We start from the raw sequence: 10545 nt of genomic DNA on the forward strand, positions 1-10545 counted from the left end.
CATAAATTCAGCAGTTTTAGAAGTACCGAAAGAGTAACTCATTTTTAGTTGCCAAATGAATGTTATCAGCTCTGGCTGGCTCATTGTCCGTGTGAAATGTTTTGAATCATTCTATGAAGTTAGAAGCATCACAGATAGATAACATTGATTTAAATATTACCACACGACTATATAAACCTGCTTATAGGTTTGCATTTTTCATTTTAAGACAAATATTGCCATACTCCTTCATAAAAGGATATAGTACTTGTTGTATAATAAAACTACAGGAATGAGAGTGAGCTAGCTATAGTCACTAGAGTTACCCAGTTACCATCAATGTTTCATAGGTTTCTTTCATGCAAATTATCAACACAACAAAACGAAATCACTTTAGTATGTGAACCTCATCATAGAAAGTCATTTAGAAGGAAATATCATCAACAAAGAAAGGAAATGGCATTTGAATGATGCTGCTTCATGGAATGTAACAAATATAAAATACAAGAAATGTCTTCACTTTTGGAACAAACTATAAACACAAACAGAGCATGAAAAAAAAACAACCTTGAACAATTCAGTAAATATGAAGTTAAAACACGACAATTCTTAGAGTACCTAGATTGAACTGTGTCTAAGTCGAGGAAAGAAACAACTTATCCCCAAGGCTAACGGTAATAATTTTGGTGGAAAAAGCTTTCATATGCCACAGTCAAAAACTGGAAAGTAAAGAGAATAAGGAGTAAATAGGAGGAAAACATAGATGACGAAAGTTCTAACACTTTTTAGATTTTCTCATTAAAAATATTTGGGGGGGGTGTTCCATGTTTAGAGGTTTCAGCACAAAGTAAAGGAAAATAATTGTTATGAAATTATAATCACTAATATTGAAGAATAAGTGAGAAATCTCCTCCTCCAAACCTTTTTTAAAAAAGGTATTAGACCACATGTCATTTGATATCCACAATCATTGACTCCCAACATCACAAAAGTAATTAAAACCTTGGCAATAAAAAATTTATGTTTAAAAGTCAAGGGTCTTTTTATTCGCCATATCTTTCTATCCCACTAGTTTTGATGTGTATATATCCACTTTAGTCACTGCAGGAAAGAATACCTGACTTTTTATTTTTGACAAATCAATTAAGTGTTCTAATCACTTTTATCTGCAAACGTTATATACATTTTTATGAAATACGCAAAAACAAAGCAAAACAACCCTATGGAGTTTTCCTAGCAAACTAGCTTATTATTTTGGAGTCATGTGAAGAACCTTTTTCTATAATTTGCTTCAAATAATAAACTCATTTTCTTTAAAGTGCACAAACAATGAAAGGAACAAAGTCTTTGGAGTTGAATAGACCAGGGTTTGATTCTGACTCTGCCTATTTTCAACTATGAGACCTGGGCAGAATAAGAGCCTTAAGTTACTTTACTTTCTGTGATATCAGAATAACAATAGATACCTTTCAGTTTTTGTCATCCTGAAAAAATAATCAGTTGGCTTTCTATATTTTATGGTCTGTGACATGATCACAAGAAGTCGGGGAGAAATTCTGAATATCTCAGTGTTGACTTGGTAGCTGTAGTTCATAGACTGGCTTATGTGTAAATTAGTAAGAGAGTCATCACCAGAGGTGTGGAATCATTTTCACTTGTGTAGGAAGCATGTACCCATTGTTTAAATATCCTCAAAATTATTGTTTTGGTGTTTCTGCAGTGAAAGTTCTTTGACGACTTATCTTTATTTTTTCTACCACATAATAATTTGGCTTAGGTTTAGTTATTTATTTATCTGTTTTTAAGTTTATTTAAAAAAATTTGACACAGTTGTAAGATCATCATTTCAAATTTATTTGCATGTGATTCAGTAAAATGATTTATAACTATTAAAATTTTCTCTATGCTTTTGGGTGATTTTTCATTTATAATTTTGTATATTTGTGTTTTTAATTTTTTTCTGAATGTATTAACTTCTGATATTTTTTTCAAAAAATCAGCTCCTATCTATTCATCAGTGTTCCTATTTATCAGAAAAATGTGATCTTTTTATATTATTGTTTTCTAGTCGTTTAATTGCAAAATTTTCTTTATTAATTAATGCTTTTTATTTATTTTTTGTTATTCTGTTTTTTTGTAATTCTGTCAGCAATAATGTTCAATTTCCCTTCCTTCCTTCCTTCTTCTCTCTCCCTTTCTTTCCTTCCTTTTCCATTGATTTGTTAATTCTTTGGTTCGCTTTTCTTTCTTTTGTTGATTCTTTCATTATTTCTTCTTTTTATCTTAGAATATGAGTTTTTTTTTAATATTCCTTATTTTATTGCTTAATAATCAAGGAATTTGGTTTGTACTATTCCTATTTGGGGATATAGTGAGATTTTCTATGTGAAAATAATGCATGATTATTGTGTGTGTGTGTATGTGTGAGAGAGAGCATGAATGTGTCCATATGTATGTAAGTGCTTGTGTGTACGTGTGTGTGTGCATTGAGCTGTGTCATAATCCTATACATCTTTTCTTTTATATACTACATCTTTCAAGGGTTAAGATATGAACATTTTTTACTGCTATACTGTGTTTATTTCAGTACATTATTATATTTTGTGAGATTTTGTTTTACGTGGTTTGACAAAATATTAGTGATAGTATAATGGTGAATTGCAGATCATTTTCTTTTCAGCATTATAATGTAATTTCTTTACATTATTTAATGCTTTCAACCTCTGATAACATTATCAGGCATTCATTTCAAAAGTAGCATATTTTCTTTGAATTTGCCTACTTTGCCATTGTTCATCACTTAACTTCCAACATTTATTTATTTATTGCTCTAAATTTATTTATCTTCTATAACCATCCACAGTTGACAGATCAAGATTTTATATATAGAAAGAGAGAAAGGGAAAGAAACTATTATGTATATAGATTATATTTAATACAAAATTGATAGATTTAGAATATAAATGTGTATGTGTATATATATATGGAATAAGTAGTTATGATAGTATTTAAAAACTGTTTTAAGACTTCCAGTTTATAAAATGAATATATATATATATATGTGTACACTTTGGGAAATATGAAAACTTTGACTCTCAATCAAGAAATAATGAAAATATAATTTAAAATTCTCAGAGTGCAATGAAAGAATATAATAATATATATTTATTCTCTCAATAACTGTGAAAATTGATTAAATGATAATACAGTGACTGTGAATGAAGTTCTCTGTAAATGTGTGAGGTCCCTCCCTTGGGTGCACATCCCTTCTCAGCGTTCCTCTTCTGTCCCTGTAGGGTGAGCAGGAGGTCAGACTAGCTTGCAGTAATACCCTATTATTTCACATTTTTTATGGTGATTTAGTGTATATTTGTCTCTCCTGAGCTGCCTCTGTGTACAGCTGCTGGGATGCATGCTATTTCTTTCTTCTCTTCCCTTTTTTGTCCTGTCCTGGAGATCAATGCCAAGGGAATATATATGTATATAGTACAATACATTTGGGATTGTAGACAATAAAGATAGCATCTCTATGCTTTCTCCTTTTCTCTCCTGCACCTCAACTCCTGCTGCTCTGTGCTCTGGAACTTGGATACTGGGAGCTGTGCTTTTACATCCCTGACCCTTTTCGATCTGATATATTAATGCATTTTGAAGATTATGAACATCGTGGAGATGTAACTTCTAATTTAATTGAAGAAAGTTCACCTCCATTTTTATTTATTTATTTATATTTTTTCTCCACTTTAATATCCTCTTCAAAAAAAATCTGCAGAATTCATAAATTGAGTAACATATACAGTGATGACTGAGTGTCACAAGGAATTTGTCCTTTGATTACCTATACACCAAATTTCGTGCCATTACTGTTAGCCCAAATATTCCATCCATGGAGCTTATCTATAAAGCTATAAACCATCCATGATCCTTACCTATAAAGTTCACAGAAAAATAGACTGACAGAAGTTGCTTCACTTTCCTACATCATGTTTTAAAAGGAGGAAAATGATTCTTTCCATATATTATAAATATGCATATGACATCAGCATTTGTGAGGAATTCTAGGCATATAACACTGAAGCATTTCAAGAGAGACCCAGGGATAAATAAAAAGTAATTTAATTTATCTCATAATTATGTTATATTGCATAATTATGTTATGCCAAGTTAATTTTTAAAAAGGAAAATAATATTCTGTGCTCAAAATGTGTCAAAATCACTCTCTTCCAACTTTGTGTGCCACTACTTATTACTTACACATACTAGGTGCAAGGAATAAATATATAAATTAATAAATTGGTAACTGTGAAAATCATATTAATCTGTCACCTCAGTTTGACTGGATTAGTTGTTTTGGCATGGTGCAGACATATTCTGAGTGCCGCTTTAAATACAGGTTGCTGCAAACATAGAGGAACCAGAACCACACTTCCTAAAATTTAGTTCATTAAATACTAATTTCATTTTTTCTGTGGAATAAACTTTAAGGTCTAAAAGTTTGAGAACTTCTGGGTTAAACATCTTGTCCTTTGTCACTATTGCATCAGGCCTCTAAAAATGTAGCATAGAGTCCCAATAATGGATTCCATTTTTCCATCACTTAGTTGGGCTTTTTATTGGTCATTTGAAATTGTTCTTACTTGTTTGATCGACAATCATAAATTAAAAGAATTGTGGGAAATCTCTTTTTATTTTAGCATAAATTTATATTATTATTTCTAATTAGGTATTTATAGCCAGTGTCCTAAGTAATATTCTTTCCATGTTGTAATGAGAGAAACTTATCATACATGAGAAAGCGTATTTAATGAAAGTGCTATCATGAATTTGAAAAATTTATTATAGAGGAGATATATCATGTTATATTCTAGTGGTTAAAGCTTATATGAAATTATAAACTAGAATAAAAGTGTAAATGGCTACCGTATCATGAAGAAAGAGAGAGTTAATCCATAGTATACCAAGAAAAATAGCTGTTACCATTTTCTATCCTGATCCAATGGACTCGTATTTTTTTACATCTAAGTCATATTATAAATACATTTTTATAAGTAAGCATAAAGGGTAATGAAAATCATTACAATTTTTCATAAGGAGATAGGGCAGACTTCTTTGTAACAAGTAAATCCTGGCATTCAAATAGCACAAGAGATGAAAGAGTACTATCTGGTGTCCCTTTAGCAACACTGAATGTTCCAGATCCTTTCACAGTATAATGTCTGATAAAGTTTTCCTGGTGAATGACTAACTGGATAAGAACACCATACTTGATTTTTTTCTTGGAAATATACAACTTAATATTTCATTTTGAGAAAATTCATCTGGGATATAAGCATATGAAGAGTCATAGTTTGAGATTTTAGTTTCATGATCTAGCTAATCATCATTAATATTTTTGAGTTCAACTGTTTACCGCGGTTGCCACTCATCATGTATAGGGATTTAAATTTTAAATAAAGTAGTTAAAATTAAGAATTTAGTTCCTCAGTCATAGAAACCACTTTTCAAAGGCTCTATAGCCACATGTGACTGGCAGATACCATATTCAACAGCACAAACATAAAATACTTCCATCTTTGCAGAGAGTACTATTGGATAGCATTTGTACATTGTTGTTGTCTCTTTACATACATCTTCTGACTTGTCTAATAATTATGAAGTCTCTTCCTCTGCTAATTTTTCCCCTCTGCCATTATGGTTGCAAAATAAAGAAATCTGTGTTCTCAATTTTGTTCAAGAAAAGCTAAGAGCAAATTGGAAAGATAGTCTAGTCCTTCCAGTCTTTCATAGTATTATAACCCCAATATTATGCTAAGGGTTTTTTTTAAATAAAAATGCTGTTTTTGGAGTATGATGGAATTTTGGAGTGTTGACTTAGATTTGTGTCTTATTTGTTCCCACCTTATTTTTTGACTGTAGCTTTCTAATGTAATTATAATTTTATCTATAATAACTTTTTCTGACTTTTATTATATTGTACTTTTCTCCGATGTATTTGTTTTTAGCTCTCGAGAACAGTATCTTACTTAGGATGCTAAAAAAGTCTTGGAAGGAAATGCATGAAGGAGAATAGGAAAGTAAAAGAGAGAAAGAAGGAAACAAGAAAGAAAGAATTTTTAAACTTAGAACTCTTTCTAACAATACTGCAAATATAGGAATTTGCATAAGAATCTCACCACTCATTTTGCAACAAAGGAAAATTGTATGAAAGATGCTAAGTATTTTGCCAAAGGTCATGTATGAGATTCCTATTACTACTACAACAAATTACCTCAATTTTAGTAGATTTAAACAACACAAATTTATTTATTTATTATTCTTTAGGTCAGAAGTTCATCATGGGTCCTAATGGGCTAAAATCAAGGTCTTGACAGTTCTTTTTTCGGTCTTATAGAAGAATATGTTTCTTTGACTTTTTAAGCCTCTAGAGGTTGTAGACTAATACTCTTTTTGTCATTTTTTAGTTTTCATTTGCTGGTTCCCTTGGAGTCTGCAACATACATTTATAACAACTTTAAGTCCACTTTTTTTTTGCAGTACGCGGGCCTCTCACTGTTGTGGCCTCTCCCGTTGCGGAGCACAGGCTCCAGACACGGAGGCTCAGCGGCCATGGCTCACGGGCCCAGCTGCTCCGCGGCATGTGAGATCCTCCCGGACCGGGGCACAAACCCGTATCCCCTGCATCGGTAGGCGGACTCTCAACCATTGCGCCACCAGGGAAGCCCTAAGTCCACTTTTAAATAACACAGTACCACCTCACAGGTGGTGCATGTACCTTGTAACAGAGCATACCCAATTTCTTCTTCCAGTTTCTGATAACATTGCTGTCATTCATTTCACTCATCTATAAACTATAATTTCCAAATACATTGTTGCTATAACTATTTGAACAAATTTTTATGTTAGATCAATTAACAATAAGAAAACTAAAAGACTTTATCTTTATGAATTTGTTCTTTACCACTTTTCCTTTTTTATATAGATCCAAGTTTCTGAACTGTAGTATTTTTCTTTCACTCCTAAGAACTTTTTTAAACATTTTCTTGCAAAGTGGGTCTACTGGCAACATTTTCTCTCAATTTTTGTCAGAAAAAGTCTTTATTTCTTCTTCACTTAGGATAATTTCACTGAATCCAGAAATTTAGATTGGTGGATTTTTTCCTTGCAATGTTTTAAATATCTTATTTGCATGGTGTCTGAACACAAGTCTAATGTAATTCTTATCCTTGCTCATTTGTAGGTAGGATGTGTGTTTTCCCCCTCTGGCTTATTTCAAGATTTTCTCCTGTCTTTGTTTTATTTGCAGTTTGAATATGACATGCCTTGGTATAGATTTGTTGTTATTTATTCTGCTCAGTTTTCTCTGAGCTTCCCTAATCTGTGGTTTCTGGTCTCTCATTAATTTTGGAAATTCCTCAGCTCAATTTTTTTTTTTTAAATGAAAGGTAACTGTTTATTACTGGAGAAGAGAAGAATGTCTACAAGAAAATCTAGTTTCTTTCCCCTCATGCACTACTTTGGTAATAAAGTTCCAAATATCAACCATGAAGATATTTACAAGGATAAATTTTTCTTAACATGTGACCATTTACTGTGTGGTGGACATTTTTTCATAGAAATCATATACTTAAACTAAATATAATCTTATAGTTTACAAGAAGCTTAGAACATTGTATTAACAGAAAACGAGATTATGTTTTACTGCAAAATATTATAAAAGTGATACAATTTTGTGGCTCTTAAACGATTAATTACTTGAGTTGAACAGGGAAATGAAAAACAAAAAAAAACCCAACAGAAAAATCATCAGGACACGCCTCGCTTTATGATTTTTTGTATTCGATTCGTTCTACTTTCAGGACGTCTCTAATTAGCTGATACACACAAGTGACAAGTGTAGAAGCCTGGATATCCATCAACACAAATGAAGGAATAATGTTTGTTTCCAAGGCATTATATGCTCCTGTGGCAGAACCTGGATTAATGTAGACTTTATTTTCATGCTCAAATGTTCAAATATTTCTGTGTGTCCTGAAATAAGAATATCCACATCAAACTGCCTCTGCAACAGAGCTAAGCTGGCCATATCTCCCCATGGAATAACTTGATGTCCATGGATCAAACCAATTTTGAACTGCCCAACAGTTAACGACTTTCTGTTCTTGATAATTCAGATTCTCATTGAAGTCTCCTCTCACAATATGAACATCGCCAGCCAGAGTCTGGAGATAGTCATAACTCTCTTCGGTACAAAGGTTTCCAGTGCAGAGAGTGTGCTGAATCATTCCTGGCACCAGCAGTTTTTTGAATTTAGCTGGCAAACTGTTGCTCCAGTGTGGGATGTGCAGGTCTCCTAATACCAACACCAACATCCTGTCACTGGGCTCCGCTCAGTCACCAGCACCGCTGCCGCCACCCTCCCTTCCTCAGACGCCTCAGCGTCTCAAATATTTTTCCATCCCTTTCTCTCTTCTTCTGGATTACATGTATTACATTGTTTATATATTTATCATATTTATCATAGTTCTTGGATGTACTTTTTGATTTTTTTCATTTTTCTCTTGCTTTTCAGTTTGCGAAGTTTCTTTTGACATGTCTTTTAGCTCACTGACTCTTTCCTCAGCGATTTCCAATCTATTGATGAGTCCAAAGGGCACCCTTCATTTCTGTTATAAAGTTTCTGACTTCCAGCATTTAAAACTTTTTTCTTAGTGTTTTCATTTCTCTTCTTACGTTACCCATCAGTTCTTCCATGTTTTCCACTTTTCTGTTAGTTCAGCATACTAAACATAACTACTTTAAATCCCCAGTCTGATAATTCTAAAATCTCTGCTATACCTCAGTCTGGGTTCTGATGCTCACTTTGTCTATTGAACTGGTTTTTTCTATTTGTTTGTTTTTGGTTTTTCATTCATTTGTTTAGTTGTTTGCTTTTAGCATGGCTTATAATATCTTTTTGAAAGCACACATGATGTATTGGGTAAAAAGGTACTGAAGTAAACAGGCCTTTAGTGGGAGGTTTTAAGTTTATGTGGCAAGAGGTTAAACTGTGTTAATGTTTGCTATAGCTGTATGCATTAGAGGCTAATGTTTACCCTAGTGTCTTTCATTTTGTCTCCTACTTGTCTTCTTAAAAAGGGTCTGAGCTTTGCAGTCCTTTTAGCTGTAGTCCCTTATTATACAGGAGCCTGGTCTCTGTGGGGTAAGGTGTGGGGTTGGGGGAGCATCCTGTAATCCTATGATTAGGTCTCAGTTTTTTAGTGAGCATGAGCTCTGAGGCTGTGACTTCAACAGTGCTTCTCAGCACTTTTTTTCCCTCTGTAGGTGAGAAGGCTAGCAAGGGTGTAACTTCCCTTTCCCAAAGTTGGTAAGCTCTGGTAAAATAGTTCCTTTTTTTTTTTTTTTTTTTTTTTTGCGGTACGCGGGCCTCTCACTGTTGTGGCCTCTCCCGTTGCAGAGCGCAGGCTCCGGACGTGCAGGCTCAGCGGCCATGGCTCACGGACCCAGCCGCTCCGCGGCACGTGGGATCCTCCCAGACCGGGGCACGAACCCGCGTCCCCTGCATTGGCAGGCGGACTCCCAACCACTGCGCCCCCCAGGAAGCCCATTTCTTTTGAGTGTAGTTCTTTACAAAGGGAACAGAATGTTCGGGAGTATTTCAAAATGGTTACTTTTCCTCTCCCAACTGCAAGAAGCCTAAGGGGATCTTTCTCTGATCTTCAATGTGAGAAGCTGGTAAGGATCCTGGAGGTAAAACTCATAAATGTGAGCTGTGTTCCCCCAAACTTGGCCCCTGGTGTTTTGATTTCAAGCTAGTTTACATTGCACCTTTGGCAATTTGTCAATAACATTTGAAGTGTTCCCATAGGTTCTGGCTCCAACTTGGGTTTTTGCTCTTGACTGTGGTGTTGGAAAGCTGTGATTTTTGGTATCCATCTCTCCAGCTTTCAGGGCAGTGATTTATCCTTGACCTTACTTTTCTTATAGATCTAAGAAAAGTTGATATTCAGTTTCTTCAGCTTTTTCTTTATTTTGAGGAGGGAGTGAGAACTTCCACGCTCTTTACATGTCAGGCCAGAAACTGGAAGTACAGACCCCTTTCCACTTCAAAGCCAGCAATGGTCTATCAAGTCTTTCTCTGGGATTAGCATCTGAACCTCTTGAGGGAGGCCATTATTCTGTCTACTACAGGCCCCAAGTTCACAGGTCAAAGAAGTAGGATTAGAACATAGGTTCCCTTCACCCTGGGCCATCTCTTTAAGTACCTTTTAAATTTGTTTAAAATCCTCTCTCTCTGTCTCTCTCTCTTCTTCTCAAAACACCAGCTTTGCAATTATTTTCTCATTTGGATAACATTTTCTTTTGCCTATGACACTGTTTCTACTAAAACTCTACAAATGTGGTTTCAGTTTGGACTTTAGTCTCTCTGCCTAAGATGATTCTTGATAAAAAGTACCCTGAAATTATATCTAGCAATTAGCATCAAAATCCATAGCCCTTACCAGAAGGCTATACATTACAAATTGATTTAGCTCATGAAGCCACATCCCTCTGTGAAATTAGAAGCAG

The 10545-nt window shown here is 34.2% G+C and overlaps 1 pseudogene; it reads right to left on the reverse strand.

Annotated features, from left to right (window-relative positions):
- Positions 1-7799: 7799 nt before the first annotated feature.
- LOC101320040 (vacuolar protein sorting-associated protein 29 pseudogene) lies at positions 7800-8384 on the reverse strand (annotated as a pseudogene).
- Positions 8385-10545: the final 2161 nt, after the last annotated feature.

This window comes from Tursiops truncatus, chromosome 3, assembly GCF_011762595.2.
Source record: "Tursiops truncatus isolate mTurTru1 chromosome 3, mTurTru1.mat.Y, whole genome shotgun sequence".
NCBI classification, from domain to species: Eukaryota; Metazoa; Chordata; class Mammalia; order Artiodactyla; family Delphinidae; genus Tursiops; species Tursiops truncatus.